This window comes from Dermacentor albipictus, chromosome 2 (genome assembly GCF_038994185.2).
Source record: "Dermacentor albipictus isolate Rhodes 1998 colony chromosome 2, USDA_Dalb.pri_finalv2, whole genome shotgun sequence".
NCBI lineage: Eukaryota > Metazoa > Arthropoda > Arachnida > Ixodida > Ixodidae > Dermacentor > Dermacentor albipictus.
This window is the reverse complement of record NC_091822.1, coordinates 65,795,001-65,810,253: the sequence shown is the minus strand read 5'-3', so window position 1 is coordinate 65,810,253 and position 15,253 is coordinate 65,795,001. Positions and strand designations below refer to the sequence as shown.

Here is a 15,253-nt window from a genome sequence, read left to right as displayed (position 1 = left end):
GGTGTCGTCGGCGTCGGGTGTCGGCGTCGGCGGCGTTGACCGTGAGCGATAAATCATGGCAGGCGCTTCATAAATAAAAAGCAACTTCCAAGATTGGCCCGGTGGGAATCGAACCCAGGTCTCCGGAGTGTGAGACGGAGACGCTACCACTCAGCCACGAGTTCGATGCTTCCAAGCGGTGCAAACGCGCCTCTAGTGAATGCGGTGTTGCCTTCGAAACGAGCCGTGGAAAGTTATACTGCGGTGTATATCGGTAATTATGAACATGTAACGTACAGAAGTCACAATTACACGAGTTGCGAAGTGCGTTTCCGCTGCATTTCTTCTGCGCTTTCCGCACACGCAGAGCCATCTTGCGGCAAACACAGAAGACCCCCTCCTCTCAATGTACGGCGCTGCCCCGACAGGAGGCGCGCCGCGCGCGCATTGGGACCGCTGCCAGGCGCGTCGCGGGACTCCCTCTTCCCTGACGACGCTTCGCCGTGCTTCCGGTTTAGATTACTATCTATCTCTCTGCCCGTGCCGATCACGACGTTTGGCTGGCGTAGATCGTTTCCCCTCCGAGACACCGAGTTCTTTGGTTCGTTTCGTTCGCTCAGGCGCACGTTTCGTTGCCGCGCCAAACGCTGCGTTGCTCGACGCTCACCGCGTGATAGGTGGGCGCTAAGTCCGATGCGGGGCGCATCGTAAGTGATTGCTGTGCCGTAGCGCATTGTCTTATACCCCTTGGCGGGTCGACGGGAACGCTGTCGCGTCCCACTCTTGAAGGCGAAGCTTAAGCGTCCTCCAATTTTTTGTTCGACGTTTAGACGCACGCATGGAATGCCGGTATGTTGTGACTTCGGATTGGCATCGTTCTCGGAGAGCCAGGCAAGCACCGCTCCGTCTGTAACAATTATTTACTTTCTACTAAAACTGCACGTAAAAGGCTGTTTTAGCTTTATTATTACGCAAAAACATGTTTCTTTAAACTATGACAACTTGTTATCGCATGTACAATTATATAATACGTAAATAGTATCAGCGGGCCGCTAAATTTGGAGGACAGACGACAAAATTTGCGCTCACTTTTAAACAATTTGTCGTCTGTTCTCGCTTTGCTTCCCTTCGTCATGCATTGTAGGTGAGTAAAGATGTAGTATGTATTAATGTAAACATTTTATGAAGATTGTCCTTTAAGAACGCGTTGTTTGTGTAGCCATGTCCACGTTTTAGACGAAGCCTCTTAGAACACCAGACAACACAAGCCTCGCAGACACATATACCGTCATTCCCATGACGGCACAGCGCCCCTTAGGAAACTCCCATAGATGGTGGCGCCAGATTTCCCTCTATAGGTGTTACAGTGAGAAATTCTGTTTTTGACGAAACCGGGTCCATGTTCAGCACCAAAACATGATTTTAATCAAGGTACGCCACCAGATGTCACCAGTGTCAAGTGACTAAGACTGCTGTGAAAGTGAATCGGTGGTTCCGCCTGAATGGTACTTTATGCATGTCTTCTTTTTAGACAACGCCCCTTAATGCTTTTGCACCTAATTCACGGCGCCTATGCGAAGAGGTTGGCAATTAAGCCGCTGCAGGCGAAACGTCACTTTAGCTCTGCGCTGTTTACTTCTACAGACTCTATAGCAGAGCCATCTTGATTCCACTTTGTCCCTGCATGCCGTTATAGGTTATTCAGCAATTTTCGAGCACCTGCCACACTAAGTGTATGGAAATACTGCATGGAATAAAACGGTTTCGGGCGAAGGCAAACCAGGGCTTTGGTTAGACCGTGTCAGGACGTTAACTTTTATTCGCACAGAAACACGTAACACTAAATTGAAAATTTGGAACACGTGTGAAGGGATGTGCGTACAGTCATCTGGGGATCGATTCAAAAACGAATCGAATCTAATAACGAAAACGTTTCTAATAGTATTTGAATAAGCAACAGCCATTATCGCAATTACTATAAAATGATGTTCACATCCCAGTGTTCGTAAAATTAGCAAGTTACAGTGAGAACAGAGTACGTTATAAAGAGTCGTTTATTAAAAGCACAAGTGGAGCATTAGGAGCAAAACAAGCATCTTCTCACCCACAGAACTCTTCGGACTCTTCGGATCACTGTACATTCTGTAAAGTATGGCTACCTATGAGACGTAGCCTGCTTCAGAGGTCTTCTCGGAATGCTTCCAACAATGGCAGCACCGCTGGGAGAAGTGTATGGAGTCCCAAGGAGACTACTTTTAGGGTTATTGGGTTTCCAACGCTCCCGTTATGTCAGTTTTTTTTCTTCGACCAAAGGCCGTATACTTTTCTAACAGACCTCGTATAAGTCTCGCCTGTACTTTTTACCTCACTAATGCCAATCATATCCTAAACAGTGCCTGACAGTTCCTCAAAGAGTCCTGCTAGGCTAGTTTCACTCGAGAAAGTTCGGGCGTTAAACGTTGCCACGGTAACTTTCCAATGGTGGCCTGTCCGGGTCCAGAGATTCTTAGCACCCTCTGCGGCGTTACAGGTCTGACCACTTCCTTGGTCAGGTGCTTTGCAGCTGCTGGGGACTGAGGGCTATTGGTCGATCACATGAGTCATTTGGGAGGGAGTGGCCGAATACTGCACAAGGGAGGCCAATTCCTGTTCTGGTGAGGGAGTATTTTTTTATTTAAGCTTAGTTTGTCTTCCTAATTTCTTGTACCTGGATTAGCATAGTCCCACTGGCTCGCAGCATTTTTGCCGGTGTCAGGCGCCACTCCAAGCCATTGAGATGTAGTATACTGGAAGAGGTGAATTCGAGCTTCTCACCTGCCGATTAACGAAAGGAAAGAAATAAAAAGCGCAAGGATTCGAACTTCTGACTATGGCAACCGAGCATCCAAGCTAGGTCAGTCAGATAACCCTGCAGGCTGTGAGGCCACCTTATGTTAGAGAATTCCAGCCCTGAGAATCCTATATGCCAGGAAACACGCTAGTAATTCTCAATTATTCTAACAGCGTGGTTTCGGAATCTCCCGTACGCATGCGGCCGTGAACGCCGCTAAGTGCACGATATATTTACGGCGAAATTTAACAGCCCTTAAGACATGTGTGAAAAATGTTTCATCGCTTACTGGTAATCCATGAGCTGCGTATGCACAGAGATGCAATCATCAGCTTACTGTGGCGTCTGCCTGCCTCTGGCATCTGAGAAGTCCTTTCAGAGAAAGTCTGAATGGCTACGCCCTTGTCTTTGCGCCCACAAAAGCCGAGTCATCGGATGTGAGAATGGTGCATTGGCATATACATATATCGAAAAATATACTGAAACTTTCGCTCAGTGGCATATATCCTAAGAGTGGTGAGGCGGGCCGTCAGAATAATATGGTTTTGAGCCGCGCGTGAACCAGGCGACCTTGGAGGCGGCCTTTCTATATGCTTCGACAGCGCTTCTATTATGTCTCCTTTAAGCTACAGCAAAAAAGAAAAAGAATATGGGGTTCTACATGCCAAAACCTCTTTCTGATTATGGGGCACGCCGTAGTGGAGTACTCCGGAAATTTCGACCACCTGGGGTTTTTCAACGTGCACCTGAATCTAAGTACACGGGTGTTTTCGCATTTGTCCCCCATCGAAATGCGGCAGCCGTGGCCGGGATTCGATCTCTCGGGATACACCAAACGTGTCTGCGATCAATTAGACATGGTTTGTAAACTTCGCGCGGGAACGCTATTGACGTACGTCTTGCCGCAGCTCTTGGAATAGTTGCAATACAGCAGTTACGAATACACGCTCGGGAATGCAAACGGAATCACGCGAAAACGAATTACAGTGCAAATGTAGGAGAGAAAAATGGACGCAAACTACGACTGTTTTCGACGTGATGAACATCTGTATGTGTAGTTTACAACTGCTGTCGCTACGTTATTTTTCCTTATTCTTGGCGTGAATACTGTAGAGCCTTTTGCGCGACAATTTCTTGCATCACTTAAGCAAGCACGCTTCGGCAGCGCGCTTCGGAAGTAGCTGCGGATAAATTCTTGTACCTTTATTATGTTATAAAGTGAACAGTGCCAACATCTCTTCATGCAATAAGATCCCCGAATACGTTGGCGAGACAGGTGTAAGCAAACTTGTTCTATAAAGTTCAGTTCCGCTACGGATGTTTAATCAGCACAATGAGTATTTTAGCCGAAATTCGTTACTACGTCCGGCATACCCAATTTGGACCAAGGAAGCCTCGTTCTGTTTTCAGCTGTACACACTGCGCACCATACGCTCGGTGCTATCTCTAGACTGATATATGTGGTTCGCTATTAAGCTTGTTTGTGCACTGCAAACAATAAAGAAGAATGGTGCTAAGGCCGGAGAAGCGAGAAAAAAGGGGAAGGGCAAGTGTTATCGTAATTTTTGACGGGGCTATAGCACAAAGTAAGACAAACAGGAGCACCTACTCGCCTGATAAGGCATTCCAACTATCAGTGTCCGAGCGAGCCAGCAGCTGTGTGGCGCAAATCGTAGATAGTGCGTAAGCTTGCGACTATAGCACCCGGAGCGGCATCGCGTGCAGCGGCCTAAGCGCGGCGTTTTGTTGACTAATTCGTTTTCTGTAGAGGTGTTCGCGCATTTCCGCCGTTACCCGCGTGGCGCAGTGTTTGTTTGCGCGCGTGGTGGCCATATGTCTTTACGGAATGCCTTTACGGCAGCGCTAGCAAGTACCGCTTGTCCCCAGCCGAAGTTCGCGGGATATTTCGTTGCCTGTGAATGAATAAACATTTACTACCTTAAGTGTCAGTGTCATTGCAGTGGTAGTTAACCAATCTAATTTTGTAGGTTGCTATATGCGTTTACTAAAGTCATATTTGTTGACTAAAAGCTAGAATGAGAAGCTGTAAACTGCCTCACGTCTAGGTTCACTCAGTACACCACAGCGAGAAAATCTGGTGTATAGCTGTGCTTACTTGAGCGTATTTTCATACCTTGTCCGTGTTCAAGAACTACAATTTACGGCATGTCTTGAGTTGTGTCGTGGCATGTTTCAGCCAGCATGCCATACACAATATGAGTCCTGCCACTAGGCTAGCATTTTCGGCTACAATTAGAGGTTTCGGGTATGTTCACCACACACTACACCACTTGGTTCGGTGACTAGTGGCAGCAGTACCGTAAAATTTGTAAGCACAACCGCAAGCCCTCATGGAACATGAGCACAGTTTTGCGTTGTGCTAGAACTTCTATTAAAACAAATGTAATTTTATTCAAGCGGTCGTCGTGAATGTGATAGCAAACTGACACACCTGCACAAGCTATTTCATACTTCTGTACTCAGATTACCTAGGTACCCGCAAGCACCATCGCAAGCCAATATGCCGCTACGGCTATACGGTTAAGCGGCGTGCTGTTATCGCGTTTCTCTCCACTAGTATAAGAGCAATGGGTAACCACGACGGCGCAATACCTTTTTCACTTTGGCCGAGTGGCTGATCGTATCTTTACTCGTTGCAGTCGTAATCGAAAAACGCAGCGCAATCATATATCGGTTCAAGCGGTGACAACAGCGCAAATTTCGGTTCGGGAAACAGGTACACGGCGCAGTGCACTTTGCCCTCGCATGGTCTTCCGTGTTACTGTCATAGATAGACAAACTAAGCGAAACTCACTCAGCATCAATCACAAAATTTGCTTTCTTGCTCTGGGTTTCCTCAGCTCAGACTCACCCAGATTCTGCTCTGCCGCGCCCACTCGTACTCGGGCTCGGCAGAATTCTCATCAACTTGGCTCACTCTGACTGAAACTCGCGAAGGGTTGGGGGCGGGGTGGGGTCTGATTTTCAATGAGTCTACTCATGAGTGAGTTTGCCGATGGGTGGTCACTTGAAAGGACAACACCGTGACGTTTTGTTACTCGCTATGGCTCGCTCGGTCGTCTGCTGTGCTGCTATACATTGGGCCGTGAACGAGTCACAGCAGAACAATTTGTTCCGTCCGATGCCTTTGGATACCGCAGTCAGTGGTGGTTGTCGTGGTTTGATGGAGAAGAGGCGGTGCAGAGAGAGAGGAGAAAAGCGGAAGGAGAGGTAATGACGCGCGCCAGTTGGTTGGGGCAAGCGATGACGCGTTGTCATACCGCTTCGGTGGAGTCGGGAATGCGCATGCTCCGGGGATGACGATCAAACGGCACTAAATCAGACGCCACAACGAAGTGGGTGCGAGAGTTTCGCTAATTCAGGTTTTCACAGTGAGACTGTTTGATTTTGTTGAACAAAAAAGAATTGCAGCTACGAAGAGCTCACCCACGATTACGATATAACTCCCTGATGCAAAATTTGAGCGCAGCTCTATACGTGTTTTCATTTCGCGATTGATTGGCTAGCACGGACAGTCTATCTCGTGCAGCACGTTGCAAACGAAGCGAAGCGTTCAATCTGTCAGCGCTCAATCTGTCGTTTCGTACTCTTCCTTGCCAAGTCTTTATTGTCCTTTTTTGGCGCAACAATGTATTCCTTTAAACGCGAAGCGTGGCACTACTGCCTCGCTAATCCGGAGATCGTGAGAAGCAGCGCGTGGGTATCGCGTGAGCAGGATTCACAGCAGACGCCGCCGACAGACCCTCCAAACGACGCGCACTACTCTGGCGCCATTTTGCAGCCATTGTCGCCGCACTACGCTTTCTTCCACGCTTCCGTCATACCCTCCTCCTCCACTTTCCGCCTCATGATTCCGCTGCATCCTCCTCCTCCACTTTCCTCCTCGCGTATTTCGCCCATCCCTGCGTCCCGCGTTCTTTCTTTCATCCTTCGCTGCTCTCGTTCGTCCGGTTACCCCGACGCTCGCCGCAGCAACGGGTGCCTAAGGCCCAACCACACGCGGCGAATCGTGCGCGCCTGGCTGCGCGTCACGCGTCTGCGAGGCCGTACGCGCCTGTCCTACGCGTCTAGAGAGGGCAGACGCGCAGGAAACGCGCGCGTCAAGGAGGTCTTGATCTTGGGCGTCATTTTGAGCGTATACGCGACGGAAGTGGCAGCTTGTGCACCGACGTCACGTGGGCCGCATGTACACTTCCGGCGGTTCGGAAAGGTTGTTGAAGTTTCAGAATCGTGCGGAGACGCTATGGAGACGCCGGGAGTCGCTGCTGGTTTCGTGTTGATAGAGCACAGAGGCTATGGAGGCGATCAACAACGAAGCGCTGATCGCCTGCGTTGAGGCTCGACCTGCGCTTTGGTAGCAGGCGAAACACAAGCGCCACTAGAACAAGCCCTTGACGAGGTGGTCGTGGATCGTCATGCCCAACGCTGCCGAACAGGTGAGTGCTCGGAATTTTATACGGGCGTCATAGCGGAGCAGTTTGAATCGCGATCGAGCCCGATCGTGGTCGGATTTTGTGATCACGATTGCCTGTACCGCGCAATCTGCGTAGAACCGATCGTGATCGAGAAATTTGATCGCGCTCGATCGCCATCGAAAGCCTAGCTGTGTGGCACTGGTATAAGCTGCCTCTCTCATCAGCAGACTCGCAGATGTCGAAAACGCGTTTCATCTGTGCAGATGACGTTATCACAGCGCTGCAGAAGTGATGGACGTCCCTGGGGAATAAATTTCGGCGCCTGGGAAGACGTTTCAGAAAGGAAAGAGCCGCGCCGTGCCAGTCGACGTTCACAACGACGTCATCTGGCTGTTTTTCGACCAGATGATGTTTCTGCGCTACACAATGGAGTGTAGACCGTAAGTGATCTTGAAGTTTCCATCTTAGCCGGCGTGTTAAAAATGAAACACGGGATTTTACTGCTTTCCCTTTACCACGTTTACCGGCGATGCCGTATGTTTGTATTATAGCCGGCAATGCACCGCACTTATGGGAATCGACTCAAAATTGTGCTTACACAAGCAAGTCGGCGCACAGTATGCATTATATTCAGCTTTGTCTAATTGGCGATAAAATATTTGTGCTGCATCGCCGCTCCGATTATCGCATATTTCGTTAAATGTGATCCGGTAAGGGGACATACAAGCAGTACAAGAATAGCTTTGTATATTTATTTATTTAGGTACCCACAAAGCCAGTTTGGCTTTGCAGAGGGGAGCAGAGAAAGCAGAGATACAGGTACAAAATAACAAGTAAAATAGCACTTAAAAACCTAACAATAAAGCATAAGACAGAAGTACAGAGAATATCACATATAAATTAGCAGGATGAATAAAAAGAAAAGGGCTTGCATGATGCACACACAAAAACAAAACACAAAACTAGCAAGTAGTTTTTTTTTGTTCTGTTCACTGATCCTAGAAGGCAGCGTGCAAGTCAATGGCCAGTATTTAACTGGGTATTGAATGTTGCTATATTCACGTGTACCATGGGCACTTCAATGCAGTTTTAATTTTGTATTTTGTTGCTTGCCAGCAGTGTGCAAATCGGTGCTTCATCAGAGACCCTCAAATATTACCTAGCTTGCTTAGGGATTGCGCCATACTACTGGGGAATGCGCCATACTACTGACGACATTATCAGCTGTGTAATTGATAATTTTTTTGTGTCTGCTCAGCAGTGTCCTTACCTAATTATCAGCCTGCGGTTATTCTGCAGATCCCAGGTGCTGTGGCTACTGGTTTAAGTGAAGCTTTCACGATGTTTGTGGAGAACACTGTTCCTGCTTAGGAAAATTTCCAAGGAAGGACTAGATGATCCAGTTTAACACATTCGCACTGTGCAAAAAATGATTATTGAAATTTTACATGCCAAAACCACGATCTAGTTACATTATTTTAATTGGTATTTGCATTACGTCCAGTACTGGTCACTCGTGCAACACAGTAGCCAGTAGTCAGCTGGGATGACAGTGGTTCAACGACTACATTAATATCAGTATGAGGCGAGCTATTTGGCAAGACAGTAGGAGCAGCGGTAGGAAAGTCCAGAGAAGAGGCAAAAAAAGCTTGGCTGTAAGAAACCTTCTGGAAGGGTTTGCTAGCTACGATCAGCTTTACTGGGCCAAAACACCCTTTACAAGGCAGATGGCAAGGAGAGAAACATTATTAGATGTATCTTCCTAAATACACACAACAAATGCACTGACTACTACGTACACAGCTTCACACTTTGTTTAGACGTACATTCAGTTAAGAAAAACAGTTTAGAATGAGATGAAGTTTACAAACAAGTGAAAGGAAAACAAAGTTACAAGCCAAGAACGTTTCAAGTAGAAAAACTAGAACAGGAGAGAGCCTTATGCTAACAAGACCTAACAGTACTACTACTCTATGTTTAGAAAGTGCAAGCATAGGTCTTTCAACATGAAATTTATTAAGTGGTGTTACTGAGTAAATGTAGTGGAATGCTTCCTGCTAATTATTTCAAAACTGAAACATTCCAAATATCATGCACTGTTTTGAGTAGAAGTAATCACTAGGCTTTAGGCATGCAGATCTCGTAAGAACTGCTTAAATGCATCACAAGCAAAAACAGAAAAAGATACAAAAGCTACACTTACGCGCATGCAGAAACTGTTCATTCTGGTTGTCTAGGCAAGCCACTTTTGTCCCTACAAAACTGATTCAGAGCTTCAGTGTACTCTAATAAAATCACACACTAAAACAAATGTGGACGGATTTGAGCCTTCATATATTTTTGCATCCAGACTGGCAAATTATTCACACATTGACAGTATGTGCAAACCTTATTACGCTCACATGCAGGATGTCCGCCAGCCTTCCACCAGTGCCCCCATCGAGTGAGGAGGGAAGTGCTGCAGACATCTTAGCAAAAAATGTGCCAGTTTTTCGATCTGGCAACACTCAAAGTGCCATCACCGTCAAGTGAAGAGTCACAAGCGCCAGCATCGACTCTGTCTTCGGCGTCGCATGAGTCTGTGGAGCCTCAGGACATTTTGGAATCTCTTGAATCATCGATGTTTCAAGAAGTTTTGGTTCCTGAGGATTCTGAGACACACCACAGCAGTCCGCAGTCAGAAGCATCACTGGCTTCAGCAGGCAGTCGTAGGCTGGATACGTTAGGAAGCATTGCTTCTGAAGCAAAGTCAAGGGGGAGGAAAAGGAAAAAGAAAGATTAGAGTCAGTTAATATTGGAGGAATTAGGCAATGTTTCAAGTGAAATCAAAAGATGCAAACCACAGGACGACCTCGAACTTTTGCCGCCTCTCTGCTCAAACACATTAGAGAGGTCAGTGAGGATATGCATCTCAACTTGAAAATTAAATTGATGCAAGTAGGAGAGTAATTCAAAGATTAATGTTTTTTAATGTATACTTTTTGTATAATAAAGCCAAGAGACAATGAAACAAAAGGAAATCATGGATTAATTTAATTACTTTATATCGAAATGGAAAAATAAGGAGGAAAATGAAAGTATATGAAAAGGTAGCTTCCCACTAATGGGAGACGAACCCACAACCTTTGAATTATGCTTGCATTGCTTTACCAGTGGAGCTGCAGCTATGGCTATCCCTCTGCAAACTTTCTTGGGCCTGTATGTGCATATACTAGATCTCACCCTGGTAGTGTTAGCCAGTGCTACTCGTGCAAGAACACTCCAAGAGCCTAATCTAGTACACATAAACATTCTATGAAATTGATGGTGGAATAGCCTCCAGCTCAAATGGTTTTGGTTTTAGCTCCCACCAGTGGCAAGTTATATTTCGTCCACTTTCATTTCCCTTCTCCTTGTGATGTTGACATTACAATTAAAATGACAGTTATTTTCCTTTATGCTTTATATACGTTTCCTTGTCTGTTGTTGTCATGTCAAAGCCTCTCAGCTCTTCTTTTTTGTTCATTTTACATTGTGTTGTATCCATACTTTTGTGCGGTATTCAAGAATTTCATAAAGTTGATATCTGTGGGTCTGGTTGGCTGGCCATTGCTGCTGTAGAGATGTGTGAACATGTTTTAGCAACACACCTACGATAAAGAAGCACTGACTTGCAACTAAAGGTTTGTTGTTGCAAGACAGATGTTTATTGCTTTCATCTGCGTTTACTCATTCAGCCTGTCTTGCAGCAATGAACCTTTTTGAGTTTACCACCTGTGCATGTAGAGTTTGTGCATGCATGTAGAGATGCCTGTACATGCCTGTAAATAAAAAGAAATGTAATGAACCTTCAATCAGACCCCATTGAAAATTTCGGTTATATGCTGCAAGTTCTAAAGCCTGTCGGGGCGTTCTAGCAGCGCAATCGTTTTTCAAATTGTTTTATTATTATTAGAAGAGGTAGCAGAAAGGGAAAAGTCTTGCCACCACATAGCCAGGAGGCGAGGTTCACTGCCAACATAGACAACCTTTACCTCTCCCACAGCTATCATCCACAAGCCACATTCCTTGGATTTTTTTTCTTTGTGTTCCGTGGCTCAGTTTCAGAGTTGGTTTTGCATGTTCTGCATTGGATGTTTGGCCAAAGTCTTTGTACGTAATCAGTGACATTGAAGGCAGTGTGTAAATGAGACATTTATACGTATGACCCTGCTTCTCTGGCATGAAACAGGGCTACCTGACGGGAGCAGTGAAAAGCATGTGAGCTTTAAAAAATTTCTTAAGCTGAAAAAAATGTAAAAAATTTCTGCGGCTGTCGTGCTGTTCTGCAGTTGTTTAATACTTTGCAGGCACGATCGCCACTATATGACTTACACACCACTGCAGAGTCTAGCCACCTCAATCCCCACACAGTAAGCCAAGGCAATGTCTTTTATGTCTTACCGGGATGCCAAGTAGCTTGAATGCAAGTTGAAAAAAAATTAGTACGCATGTCTCAATTGTTTGAATACAAATTATGATGACATGAGTTTTCTTGACAATGATCTACATGGCTGTGGGGGCCCTTTTCGGGTGACATACGATCAAAATTCATTTGTGTAGGTTAGCTACCACCTTTGTTTAATACTACATGTACAAGCAAACCTCAGTGCATGTTTTACAGGTTGCGCAAGGTCAAAAGCACTGAGGTAGCTTTGTGCGATGCCAGTCGATGGCAGTTTTTTTTAGAGCTAGCCGTAACTGTTACACTGGTGATGTAGTAAGTGGAAACTTTCAGTCTCTGTGATCATGCGATCATTTTTTTCTTGTATTTCTTTTCAAGCGCATTGTCAGTACCATCATTACTATTTCTCGTTTTGTATCAGCATTACGTGTCCCATTTTTTTTATTTGTTTATGAGTTAATAAATAGTTAGTTGTGTATAATTCTGCATTCTGTGGAAAGAGAGAAATAAAGATGATGATTATTATATTATTATTATTATGTATTATTATTTTTTATGCACGCTCATTGTCAGTCGTTTCCTTCTTTCTTTTGTTTTGCTTCAATGTTTTGTGACTCCTTCCTGATTTGGCTTCCAAAAGGCGGCGGGCAGTAATGTGTAAATAAAATAAAATAAATGATACTATAAATGACAAAGAAACGGTGTTTTGTATTCCTCCAATCGCACATTATTACTCTATGGGCAACTGTCCTTTACCAACCTCAATGCTACAGCAAGTCGTTCTCCAGGCTCCAGGGGTTTCTCGAATGTGGTGCTGTCGTGTGAGGTCCTCTGCTAAAAAGCTCAATAGCTTGTCCAAGAGCTGCGGCGCCTTGCGAAAGAACTTGTAGAAAAATCCGTGGTTATCCTGACGTATCCGTTGCATCTGTAAAAGATGGTGCATTATTGCCTGGCAGCAAGACGATGCCCTGCCCACATACACGCGCAGGTATCAGGAGCTGTACACTCTTCACTGAAACACACGTATAGCCACTAGCCATCATTAATTTTACCCCCTGCTTTGTTTATGTGCTTGAATACAAACAGTGGTTCGGCAAAACAGGAGAGCCAGTCAACGGTATATTAAAATCGTGCGGTCACTGCCAAGAAACTTCCAAAATTAGTCGCACTGAATTTTAACCTGCCCCCACGTCATAATTTAATTACATTACACTTCATATTCTACAGTCACACTTCTGAGAGACACAAAATATAGGAAATCGTATCTCGTCCACAAGCTTTGTATAAGACAACCAACACGTGTAAAAAGGTTTTCTTGAATCTATGTGCTATACTAACGGCAAAAATATAACTAGCAGTCCTTAGCTTCTTGTAGGGGTGTGCTAATACCGAAAAGTAGATTTAGAATCGAATCAAATGAAGAAAAAATAATCTGGATATCAAATAAAATATCGAATAGCAGAAAATGTATTACAAAACTTAATCCTTAAAAACTTTGTGCAAGAAAAGAGGGTGCGACACAAGCTCTGTGTAAACAGTATGCTCTACTGTTAATAATGAAGGGAGCTCTAAATTTGTATTACAGATTGTCTGTTAAATAGAATCAAGCGCTTCTTCCCCTCTGAAGCTGAACAGTTAATGACCGTATGTCGTACGGCATACACGGGTTAGACAGACGGCGGTTGAAACGTCGTGAGGTGTCACCACGTATCCAATATACTATCTGTTTGCTTCCGGCGGCTAATCAGCCCGATCTTCGCCTATGCTTTCGCGCTTTCCGAACTACACCCTGCTCTTGTCGTTCCCCCTGTTCGCGTACGTCACGTTATCGTTTCGATCGGTGCTGTCAACCTGGACGAACCTTGCACCGACGACGCGATGCTGTTCTGCGAATTGGGCGTTCGCGCGCTGCGAGTACGATCCCCGCATTACTACTTTAACCCTTTCACTTATGCGCGCACTTAAAAACGCTGATACGCAATTGCTGTCCTAACGAAGATAAGTCCCCATGTCCAAACACTGGCTCCTAGTTCTACCACTGTAGATCATCGAAAGGAAAGAAGTTACTCACAGCCGTAAAGTCCTTCTTCTTTACGCAGTTGAAAGACTGGGCGGACCCACCAACGTCGCCGCAGTGGCCGCAGACGCTTTCTGCGCTCCCGCCGCCTTTGCAAGAGCAGCAGCAGCAAAAGCTTCTTTCTCATGTAGTACATTGCGGGGAGAGAACGCTGATGCCGGCGAAGCAAGCGGCTAAGCAAGAGCTCGGCAGCAACGTCGTGCGTGGTCGCGCGCAGATGTCAGCTGCAGTTGTGAGCAAGCAGACGCTATCGCGCGTGATGTTGATAATTGATGTAGCTTTTCTTGCCATAAGGATGTATACATACGAACAGCGTGCATTTCTCAACTTAAAAACAATGTACTAGCTCTAACCTTGATAAATTAAATAAAAATGGCTAGCCATAATGAAATTAAAGATAAACTTTTCTCAAAGCCAAAGACGACCGTTTCCGCCATCGCTGGGCCGCCGGTCTGTCAGCCCTGTGCTACGCGCAGCGAAGCGCGCACGTGTGCGCGTATCGTGTGGCTGGACGCCCTTCCCTTCATCACCCGCGTACGCGCACGCAGACGCGTACGCTTACGTGTACGCGTAGCGAGACGCGTATCCCGGGCTGCGTGTGGTTGGGCCTTAAAAGAGCTGCGCTCTAAGAAAGTCAATCGTGGCAGCACTACTAAAATGGTCTAACGACATCAAGGACAATCGGCGACAATTTTCGCTCCAACTTTGTGCGCAGTCCTATTACAGCTTTGACCACCTCGCGTGCACACTATTGACGCGCAGCAAAGGAAACAGACGACGACCATGTCACAAAATGCGTGGTGGTGGCGAATCTTGGATGTGCGTGCCGTCTGTACGGCCTGCCATGCCCCGCGCCTTCCGGCACCTGCGAGTGCAGCCTGTGTACGCAGTAGACGCCACAGAAATAACGGCCAACTGCAGTATATACGCAATACGACCGTCCGCACGGAAATAATTAGGAGTGCGACGTCCGCCCTGACATTTGGCGCACGCATTGCTGCAGCGGCGCGTTCCGTGACCGCATGCAGGGAGAAGAACAAAAGAATGCGAGGTCATCTTGTTGTGGGCTGAAGTAAAAGCAATGACGGCCTGTCGGTCGCGTGTTTCGGGTATAGATCACGGCTTCTCGAAAGGTCACGACAGCCTGATTTTATAGAAGGGCATTTAGACGGGCTGCACAAGTTACAGGGGGCTTTCTGCAAACCGCCTTGCCCTTCAGTGGCCTTCCTTCTGGCTGCGCAGTCTACATGCCGTATACACTCTAAAGACAGCTTACACCTTTTCTGGGTGTACGGTCCTTGTATGGCAACAATAATCGAAATTTTTCCTGCCTGGCTCTCATTTCTCTTTAGGCACGAGCCCGGTCCTTCAAGGCCTCGAAGGGCATGCGCGTTATGAGCATCCTTGGCAGAAAAGTAGCGAGCCAGAGCTCTCAAGAACGGAAATGCAAGCCGGGTGCATGAATGTTGCTGCCGGGTCCATATACGCCCTAAAGGGTTTAAACTATA

General features: G+C 46.3%; 1 protein-coding gene across 1 annotated transcript in view; it reads right to left on the bottom strand.

The window, feature by feature from the left end:
* Positions 1 to 15,253, bottom strand: part of LOC135903264 (E3 ubiquitin-protein ligase MARCHF2-like) — a 185,902-nt gene that overhangs the window by 170,238 nt on the left and 411 nt on the right. The window lies entirely within an intron of this gene.